We start from the raw sequence: 11,327 nt of genomic DNA, 5'->3' as shown, positions 1-11,327 counted from the left end.
TTGGGATTAAGAAAATGTTACATGTATGTGTTATTTACAGGTACCTGTTTCTTAGTAAAACACACAAAAACCTCACATAGCTGGAGAGGTGGTATATTTGGTAAAGCATTTGCCTAGAATGGGATCCCTGAAGTGTATCTCTGCCTGAAATCCCAACAGGTAGGAAATAGAGGCAGGAGGTTCAAGGTCATCCTTGGCTACATAGTAAGCAAGGCCTTCCTGGAATAATTAAAACCCTGTAAAACAAAACAAAAGAAAAACTATTTTTGTTCATTTTCAGTTTTTTTGTGTATGTCCTTGTGTGGGCACGTATGTGTTCATGTGGATGGATGTGTGTGCCGGTAAATGTGGAGGTCAGAGGATCACCCCAGGTAGCATGCCTTAAAGCGATGGTGCCACACACCTTTTTTTTTTCCTTCTGAGTGTGTGTGTGTGTGTGTGTGTGTGTGTGTGTGTGTGTGTGTGTGTGTGGTATGTGTGTATGTATGAGTGTGCACATGTGTTGGTAGGGTTCGTGTGCATGCACATGAGTGTAGAGGCCTAAAAGTGGCCTCAGGTGTCTTCTTCCAATACCATCTCTTTCTTTATTGAGGCAGGTCTCAGGCTGAACCAGAACAGTCTAGTTAGGCAGCTTTTCCTAGGCATCACGTCTCTACCTCCTAAGCACTGGGGTCAGAGGTGGTCACCAGGCCTTTCAGGCATTTGCTGCTTGCACCAGCAAGAGCTTTATCCAAAGAGACATCTTCCCAGCTATGCCTTTCTTCCTTCCTTTCTTTCTTCCTTTCTTCCTTTCTTCCTTCCTTCCTTCCTTTCTTTCTTTCTTTCTTTCTTTCTTTCTTTCTTTCTTTCTTTCTTTCTTTCTCTCTCTCTCTCTCTCCCTTCCTTCCTTCCTTCCTTCCTTCCTCTCTCTCTCTCTCTCTCTCTCTCTCTCTCTCTCTCTCTCTCTCTCTCTCTTTCTTTCTTTCAAAGACCTCTAACTTAGGTGTCCATGTTTGACAAGGATGCCCTTTATCATCTCTGCTATCTTCCCAGACACCAAAGTTTCTACTAATAAACATTTTCCATCAGCACTAAAGCTCTCTGAGTTTAGTCAAAAGAGGTGGGAGTGTAACTCAGTGGTAAAATGCATGCCCACATGGACCAGCACACTGGGTTCAATCCCAGCACCAAAACAAAGCACCCCCCACTTCCCCCCAAAAAAACCCCTTAGTCGAATGTCATCACTCTTTAATGGCAGTTTAGCAGTGCATACTTTTAAAACCATGGTGGGATATCTCATTACCTCAGTAACTTTCCAAGAGATAATGCACACAGAAGCATAATTTTAAATGGTAGTTGAGATTCCTGTTTGACAAGCCCAACAATATAACCCCAGTAGAACTCCTTTGTAATGAGTACCACGAAGACAGCTGAAGATATAACCAAGCTACCTTTCATTTCAAAGGTATTTTCAAAGTTTAGCATTTTGATCTAAGGAGCCTCACTCAGGCAGAGGTGCATTTTGCCCGCTTTCCTTTTTTCCCTTTTACTCCATGCATTTAACACACAAAGGATCCTTCACAAAGGTAATCTAAAGTTGATGGGTTTTCTTTATCTATGTAAATGAGTCTGGTGTCCCCTCAGGTGCTTACAGTCAGGTTATAGGCTCTAATTTCCCTAACAGCTCCTCACAAAGTACTCTGGCACGTAGAAGTTCAGTGAATGTTTATTGAACTAATGGTTATTTTATGGGTCTATTCTTGTAAAACAATCTTAAGGAAAAAGCTATATATAGCTCTCTTAGGACCTTGTGAATCAATAACCTAAGTGTTTTTACCTCTTTCTGTCTCCAATTTTCTATCCCTCACAGCATTGTGATAAATAACTTCAAATCAATATCACAAAAAATGAAAGCATTTCCTCCTGTCCTCCTTGAAGATCATAAAAGGATCCAATTTCTCTTAGGTTTTATCTCTGTCCACTTTATCTTTCTCTCTACATGTGTATTTCCATTTTCATATTGCTTTTCCCAACACCTTTTCTGTCTAGTCCACAGGTTTTCTCAGATATTTTCTAAGGGTCCTTTTCTGTTTGTTTGTTTTGTCCTATACCAATGAGTTAGATTTTGTTTTAGCTTATATTTTATTTCATTATTAAAAATAAATTAATTAGCCTGGTGTGGTGGTGCTTGCCTTTAGTCCCAGCATTTGAGAGACAGAGGCAGGTAGATCTGAGTTTGAGGCCAACCTGGTCTACAAAGAGAGTTCCAAGACAGCTAGGGATACATAGAAAAAAAGAAAAAAAAACAAAAGAAAAATAATAATAGTAAACCAGTAAAAGGTCTTGAAATATCATGGCTCAACAGGTAAAGGTGTTTGCTACCAAGCTTGATAACTTGAGTTCGATACCAGGGACCGACATGGTAGAAGAAAAAATGTCCACTGACTTCCCTGGGCATGCCCTAACATACACAATTGAGCGCATACACATACACACACAATACTTTTTTTTTGTTTGTTTGTTTTTTTTGGGACATTTTCTCTGTGTAGCTCTCACTGTCCTAGAACTTGCTCTGCAGACCAGGCTGGCCTCAAACTCAGAAATTGGTGCCTGCCTCTGCCTCCAGAGTACTGGGATTAAAGGGGTGGGCCACCATTACCCGGCAATAATAAATTAATAAATATTTTAAAAATTAAAAACTAACAATAAAATAAGAGAATATTATCTTTCTTTTTATACTTTATTCCAATGTGATTTGATTACACAAACTTCATATAATAGAATTTTAAAAGAATCTTGGTCAGTTCAATACTAATTTATTTATCAAACTGATTTCCATTATTGGTTTTAAAGTTACAGAGTTACTAGGGATTGAACTTTAGGCTTTGAGCATAGTTGGACAAGCACTCTACTTGTGAACTGCAGCTCCAGTCCCAACTGTGTCAAATAATTAGACCTATTTTACAATTTATTTTCAAGAACTCATTATTTTCCTGGGTGGTTGTGGCACAAGTCTTTAATCCCAGCACTCAGGAGGCAAAGATAATTGGATCTCTGAGTTTGAGGCCAGCCTGATCTACAGAGTGAGATTCAGGACAGCCAGGGCTACACAGAGAAACCCTGTCTTGAAAAATAAACAAAGACCCTCATTATTTTTAAGAATTATGTCTTATATGATAATTGTATTCTGTGTATGATTCATTAGATCCTTGGACTGACACTTGATTCTACATTTCTATTTTAACATGTCCTGACATATAATTTTTATTAAAATGAGTGTGATTTTAAAGACTTTCCAAGTAATTAAAATATTAGTCATGGAGTAAATCTTGGTAGACCCGGAAATTTCTTTAATTTTTTTGAACCAGGGAGTAAAAATTTCAATACTCATTCTCATTTTTTTACTGAGGATTGTTCTTCATGTTTCCAACTCAAAATAAAAACATACTTGAATCATGGATGCTAATTCTTTGAATAGGCACCTGTGAAATATTTTCCTAGCTGCAGAGATTACCCTGAGTCTGAATGTCTGCTAAGGCAGGCCAGGTGTTTCACAAACACTTTGCTGAGACATATCTATAGCTGTTTCAGAATTTTATTGAAAATAAAAATAAAAAGCAAAAGTTGATTGAAATGTATTTGATAAGATTTGGGTATTTTAAACCAACAGTACCTTTCTATTCTATAGCTTCACTGGAAATCACTGTCATCATTGGATGTGTTAAAATTTAAAGTGTCTTTGTCTTTGCTGTCTGTTAAAATATTTACTTAAGCACAAGGCATTTTGATACACACCTGTGAGTCCAGTAATTTGGGAGGCTGAGGTAGCAGCAATGAAGATTTGAGGCCAGCTTGGGCAAAGTTGTCCTCTCCATAAACTAACTAATGAATAAATGAATGAATTAATCAATCAATAAATCTATTACTATTCTTTACAAGTGCTTGAATTATCCTAAGAAGCATTAAAAAAGCATATTTGGAGAACACAGGAATTAGTCTTCTAATACTAATTCAATGGCAGAATCAACACAAGTGAAATGAGAAAACAATTCAAGAGAAAATATATTAAAGGCATGTTGTAGGGATTACGAAAACAATGCACGAAAATAACAGGGCTAGAACCCATAGAGAAGGGGTCCTTTGTGCAATGAGGCTCAAGGAGGTTTGGAAAATGGGTAAAACATTAAAGGTTAAAAAGAAGAAAAAAAAAAAAAAAGTCCTCTTAGGAAGAAAACAAAAGGGGTTTTTAGATGGGTTTCTGGGATTGGGCTTTCTCTCTGGCCTCCTAGGTTGCCATCTGCAAAACAAAAGCTAAGGATTTGCCCAAAATAAAGGACCCCAGATAACATCAATGGGTAGAGCTCTCATCTATTTAATCCATTGAAAAGATAAATTACCATGGGTACCAGGCCCCTCCTATCTGCCAGATTCAGTCACCTGTGGCCAGAAAATATTTTTTGATTTTATCTTTTACTGACCACATAGATACTTTCCCCCGTGTCATTATTGTTTTCTAAATAATACGACTACCATTTACCTAATGATTTAAAGTATACTGTAGGACTCTCAAAGGTTAGCTGCAAATGCATTTTAAGGAACTTGAGCATACACAAGAGTCCAGGAACCAATCTTCTACAGATTTCCAGTGTGTGGTGGAGATTCTATTGGATACACTTACTGTAGAAACATAAAAAACTCATGACTCTTGCCTGACAATCATTGAACACTACATTACAGAATATCTTGCTTTTATGTACAGACACTTTGTGTTACTTTTGATATAGTGCTATTAATTACCTCATGATGTCTACCTAATTGATGCATATCACATTTTGCTTTTATCTTTATTTCTTTAAGTTTTAAAGTCTTTTTTAAAAACAGGGTCTCACTATGTAGCCCTGGTTGGCCTGGAACTCACATAGATCCTCCTGCCTCTTCCTTCTGAATGCTGGGATTAAAGGCACATGCAACCATGTCTGGTATTGTTTTATTTTAAAAATTATTATTATTATTATTACATGGTTCGATGTGTCTAAGTTCTCCATTGTCTTGAGAAGCCAACTTGCATCAGAAGCATGAGAACTGCCTTCTCTTCATCAACCCACCACTACGGCCACCAAATATAATTCATCCAAAATGTACTTAGGAGAGCTCCTGAGCATGCCAGTGCATGCATCCATGACTACCTGTGGAATTTAGTTGACTATTTCCAGTAGTTGATTCTCTCCTGTCAACATGAGTTCCAGACATGGAACTCAGGTCATCATTAGGCTAGCACTACAAGGTTTTGGGCCGCTAAGGCATCTTGCTAGCCTTTTTTGTTTGTTTGTTTGGTTGGTTTTTTAAATCTGACCTTGCACTATAGTCGAGGTTATCCTGGAACTCAAGATGATATTCCTGTTTCAACCTCCTAAGTGTGAGGATTATAACACTTTAAATTTAGAGTAAGTATGAATAGGACTGTAACTTGCAAGGATGTTAAGGTAGGTGAGTGTGCTAGCGCCTATTGATCATCTTGTGTGTCTAGGTTATAAAGTATTCTTTTGGGTGAAATATTCAAATTTAAATCTTCATCAAAATGTTAATTTCAGACATTGAAGGTTTCAGGAAAAGAAAGTTCTGCTGAAGATATCTTGAAGACTCTTGGGAATAAATCATAAAGCACACTTAAAAAACCATAAAGATGTTGCTTGTGGGTCCACATTACTAAGCAGGCTCTTAAAGAAACAGATGTGGCTCACCTGCTATATTCTTGAATACGTTTAGACCACATTTTGGTGAATTTTAGAGTCTGTGTCTCTTGTTCTTGTGTGTGTGTATGTGTGTGTGTGTGTGTGTGCTCGTGCACATGTGTGCGCGTGCATGTGTGTCTGTGTATCTGTGTGTGTGAGAGAGAGAGAAAAAGAGAGAATATACATATATAATCATTTAAAAATACTATCAATTATTATTCCTCTAAGAATTCTCTTGTTTAAATATTTGAGTCTGTATCTATTAAATATGCAAAATAACACTTTAAAAAACAGAGATATTGACAATTTGGAATGAGTGAATGAACTTTGCAACATCAAGCTAATGCAAAGAAACCAGTTACAAAGACCATGTGTTGTCATGATCCTAGTTATTTGAAATTTACAAAAACAGGAAGGTAGTGGTTTCTAGGAAGGAGAAGAGTTGGGGGAAAATAAGGAATTACAGCTCATGGGGAAGGGGCTCCTTTTAGGGCAGTGGTTTTCAACCTGTGGGTTGCAACCCTTTTGGGGATTGCATATTAGATATCCTGCATATCAGATATTTACATTATGATTCATTAACAGTAGCAATGAAGTAATTTTATGGTTGCGGTCACTACAACATGAGGAACTGTATTTAGGGTCACAGCATTGGGAATGTTGAGAACCACTGCTTGAGAGGTTGATGAAAAAGATCCTAAAATAGATTGTGTGGGTTGCACAAGTTTATGAATTGACTAAAAATTATTGAGTTATACCATTAAAAAGTGAACTCTATGGTGTAATAGTTAAATCTCAGTAAAGCTGTTATGAGAGAAAGAGTGGGGAGGAGGGAGAGAAAAAGGGAGGCAGGGAGTGAAGGAGGGAGAGAGTGGAGATTAGAAGGAAAAACATAGTAACGAGGCTGACATGATGGCAGAAAACAAGGAGTGGATCTGAAATTACAAGACATAAACTCATAGTCATCAAAAGGGTCCTTCAAGCTAAGTAATTCATTTCTTCATCACTGTGATCCCTTGTTTGGCAGTCATTGAAAAAAGGACAATGCAATTCAGTTTACTAAAAATGAGATTTAAGAGAAATGTTACAAGATTATTTTAAATTAAACTGGAAGCAGAGTTCTGATAGCAAAAGATGACATGTTTTCCTTTGATATTTTTAGAACAGTTTGAATTACCAGATGACAACTAGTTCAAAGATTTAAATCACAGACCATTTTAAAATATAACTTGCAGTTATAAAGGTAATTGGATATTTGGTCTAAATACTAGTGAGGTTCTTTAGGAGATGTCATAGAAGGCTTACGTAAAAGAATTTTCGCTGGCACTAGGCAACATCTCTTGGTAGCACTGGCGTGTGTTTTTGTTCAGCTAGTGGACAAAGGCAAGGACGACAGGTGTAAAAATAAATCCTTTTTTGCAACTCAGAACCCATTGTTCAGTATGAGTTTTGATACGTATAAGAAGGAACATGATACTTACACAAGAGGAAAGAAACATCTCTAGGTTAATTCAACACCAGGAATGTGCTGGCAGGGTTGTTTACCAATGTCATGGGATCACCTGGTATAAGGGTGCAAGTAGACAGGAAAGCTGTCTATCCGCCAGAGCACCCCCTTTACACACTGAACAGTGCTATGGCAAGATAACTCCCAGGTAGTGGACGAGATCCCATGTTTTTAACTAAAACTAGCAAAGTGCCACAAACATTTGTGTGCACAGAGAAGAGTGCAAATTTATGTGTGAGCATGCATCTGTGTGTGTAGGCCAGCTGTCATCCTCTGTGCTCTTGTCTACCCTTAGTATATTATGGTTTTTTCTGAATTATGATCTCAGTGATACCTGAGGCTCTTCCATTAGACTAGACTGGATAGTCAAATAGTCCCAGGGTTCTACTTATCTCTCTTTCTCTCTAGCACCAAGATTACACGTGGGTGCCACTAGGCCCAGTTTTTTAAAAATATTTTTTTTTAGTATTTTGAGATTATGCTATTCTGCTGACTAGTTTTATGTCAACATGATACAAGCTAGAATCATAGCCTCAGTTGAGAAAATAAATACCTCCAGAAGATTGGGCTGTAGAGAAGCCTGGAAGGTATTAATTATTGATTGATGTGAGACGTTCCAGCCAATTGTGGGTGGGGTCACCCCTGGACTGTTGGTCCTGGGTTCTATAAGAAAGCAGGCTGAGCAAGCCATAGGGATCAAGCCAGTAAGCAGCTCCTCTCCATGGCCTCTGCATCAGCTCCTGCCTTTATGTTCCTGCTGGGTTTGAGTTCCTGTCCTGACTTCCTTCAGTGATGAAACCATGCTTCCCCAACTTGCATATTGGCCATGGTTTTTCATCACAGCAATAGTAACTAAGACAAATTTTATAATATAATTTTATCCCTCAAACCTTTCCCATCTCTCCCCTCCCCTTGCTCTCTCTCTCAAATTCATGGCCTTTTTTTGTTTAACTGTTGTTGTGTGCATGCCTGTGCATCCTGTAGGGTTTTTTGTTTGTTTTTGAGACAGGACTCATGTAGCCTGGCTGGCCTGGAACTTGTGTTTTTGCACCAAGCTACCCTTGAACTCATAGACACCCTTCTGTCTCTATCTCTTGAGAGCTGGGATTAAAGTCATGTACCACCATGCCGTACATATATATATACCTAAACATATAAATACAATCTGCTCAGTTTGGATAATGTCACTTGTATGTATGTTTTTAGGGCTGACCGTGTAGTATTAGATAACCCCTCTGGTGGTGGGTGGGGAGAGTGGTGTTTAGGAAGTGGGGAAAGGGGGATAGGACACATAAGACATGAGAGTGGAAGCGAAGATGTGAGGTGTAGATGGTTAGGAATCTGAAATCAGGTCCTTATGCCTGCATGACAGACATATTACTGACTGAGCTATCTCCTACTGTCATATAAAGTTAAAATTAAAAACTTGGGTTGGAGAGATGGCTTAGTTGTTTAGAGCATATCATTCATTGATCTTATAGAAGATGAGTTCAATTCTCAACACCCCCATTGGGTGACCCACAATTGCCTGTAACTCCAACTCCAACTCCAGGGGATATGATGGCCTTTACAGGCAAGAGCACTCTTGGAGCACAGCCTGACACACATAATTAAAAATAATAATGTTAATTAAAAAATAAAAATTCAAACACATTATAGAATCCCCAAAAAAGTACAACATATATGATAAGATCATGTTACTAAGAAATACTTTTAAGTCAGGAGTCAGCAATGCTTGTTTGAAAAGGACTGACATTTTTTTGTGTGTCCCTGGATGATGCTGGTGATGGTGGTGGGGATTACTCCACAGCCTGGAGAACCCAAGTGTTCTACCCTCAAGCTACACCCCAGCCCATGCATACCAAGTATTCCTTGCATACAGGCCATATATTCTGTTTTAAGGACTCAAGTCTGTTGTTTAGTAACACAGAAGCAACCACACAAAGCAGGTAAGCAAGTGGGTGTGGTGGTATACCAGTCCAACTTAGTCTGTAAGAATAGGCAGCAACAGATGAGGCCCTCAGGCTAGTGTTAAGCCATGCTCATCTTCATCACTCTGCTTATTTCAGTATGGTCTTAGCATCCTGATAGAGTGCTGTTCATTTCTTCTTCTTTTCTTGATGCTGGACATGTAAACCAGGGCCACGCTCATCTTCATCACTCTGCTTATTTCAGTATGGTCTTAGCATCCTGATAGAGTGCTGTTCATTTCTTCTTCTTTTCTTGATGCTGGACATGTAAACCAGGGCCACGCTCATCTTCATCACTCTGCTTATTTCAGTATGGTCTTAGCATCCTGATAGAGTGCTGTTCATTTCTTGTTCTTTTCTTGATGCTGGACATGTAAACCAGGGCCACGCTCATCTTCATCACTCTGCTTATTTCAGTATGGTCTTAGCATCCTGATAGAGTGCTGTTCATTTCTTGTTCTTTTCTTGATGCTGGACATGTAAACCAGGGCCATGCATACAGTAGATAGGCCATCTATCACCAAATGATATGTCCAGGCTAGTACTGTTTTTTTTTCTACTTCTTTTTTGTTTGTTTATCTGTTGTGGTTTAGAGACAAGGTCTCCTTGTGTAGCTCAAGATTGCCTCTTGCTCACTATATAGCTCAGGCTCACCTGTACATACAAGGACCCTCCTTTTTCAGCTTTCTAAGTATGGAGATTACAGCCACTGCTCCTGTGTTGTGGATGATTGATTGATAAATAAAACGCTGATTGGCCAGTAGCCTGGGAAGTATAGGTGGGACAAAGAGAGAAGAAAGGTCTGGGAAGGGGAAGGCTGAGAGGAGGAGATGCCAGCCTGCCATCCAGGGACCAGCATGTAAAGGCAGCAGGTAAAGCCACGGAACATGTGGTGACATATAGATTAACAGAAATGGGCTGAGTTTAAGTGTAAGAGCTAAACAGTAAGTAGGCCTGAGCTAATGGCTGAGCAGTTCAATTAATGTGAGCTTCTGAATGATTATTTTATAAGCAGTTGTGGGGTCCATGGGGCTGGGCAGGACTGAAGAAAACTCCAGCTACACTCCTGGATCCAGAATTGTGTGCTTTTAGATGTTCTTTTAAAAATGAGTATACAGCCGGGCGGTGGTGGCACACGCCTTTAATCCCAGCACTCGGGAGGCAGAGCCAGGCGGATCTCTGTGAGTTCGAGGCCAGCCTGGGCTACCAAGTGAGTTCCAGGAAAGGTGCAAAGCTACACAGAGAAACCCTGTCTCGAAAAACCAAAAAAAAAAAAAAAAAATGAGTATACAAAGTATTAGGTTTCATTATGGCATTTTGAAACAAAATTCCACCCTACATAATCTCCCCCATTCCCTTTACTCCCCTTGTATTATCCCCACACCCTCTCTGCTTTCTTGTCTTATGTGCTCTATTCCTCTTCTCCTCTTCCTAAATACCTCTTTCCACCCTATGGTCTCCTTTCTAGCTCCATAGCATATATTCACATTGGTAACCATTTATACAAGTCTACTCATTAATAGGTATCATCTGCATATGAAATAAAATGTAACTTTTGTCTTTCAGAGTCTAGATCACTCCACTTAATATTTTTCAGATTCATCTATTTTCTTGACATTTTCCTAATTTTGTTTTTCACTACAACTGAGTAAATTAGTAGTCTTAAGGGGTATTCTTCTAAGAATTGTATCATGATATGAATTAGATTAAAATATGAATTAGTGCCTGGTGTGGATGCTCATGCCTCTACTCTCAGTACTGAATGGCCTGAGACAGGAAGCTTACCGTGACTGAGGCTAGCTTTAGCTACATAATTCCAGGCTAGCTTGGACTACAGAATCCGACCTTATCTCAAACAAATAAAGAACAACAAAGCCTGGCATGGTAGAAACAACTGCAATCTCAGCACTCAGGAGGTGAATAGAGGAGTATTAAGGGTTGAAAGCCACCCTTGCTTACATACAGAGTTTTTGGTCAGCCTGGACTACATGAGACTCTGTTTCAATAAAGCAAACTTTAATTAGTTAATCAAATAGAAATGAGCATCCCTGCTCTACTACTTAGAATACTCAATACCAAACAGACAGATAGCTATCTTCTTTTTTTCCTTTTCACTTTTAAAATGTCAATGTAATCACA

General features: G+C 38.8%; 1 non-coding gene across 1 annotated transcript; it reads left to right on the top strand.

The window, feature by feature from the left end:
* The first annotated feature begins 7,056 nt into the window (after positions 1–7,056).
* Positions 7,057–7,184, top strand: LOC131900302 (small nucleolar RNA SNORA40). The gene has a single exon (XR_009376203.1). It is a non-coding gene; the product is annotated as a small nucleolar RNA SNORA40 (small nucleolar RNA).
* Positions 7,185–11,327: the final 4,143 nt, after the last annotated feature.

This window comes from Peromyscus eremicus, chromosome X (genome assembly GCF_949786415.1).
Source record: "Peromyscus eremicus chromosome X, PerEre_H2_v1, whole genome shotgun sequence".
NCBI classification, from domain to species: Eukaryota; Metazoa; Chordata; class Mammalia; order Rodentia; family Cricetidae; genus Peromyscus; species Peromyscus eremicus.
Note: the sequence above shows the minus strand (reverse complement) of the source record. Positions and strands in the feature narration are given on the sequence as shown.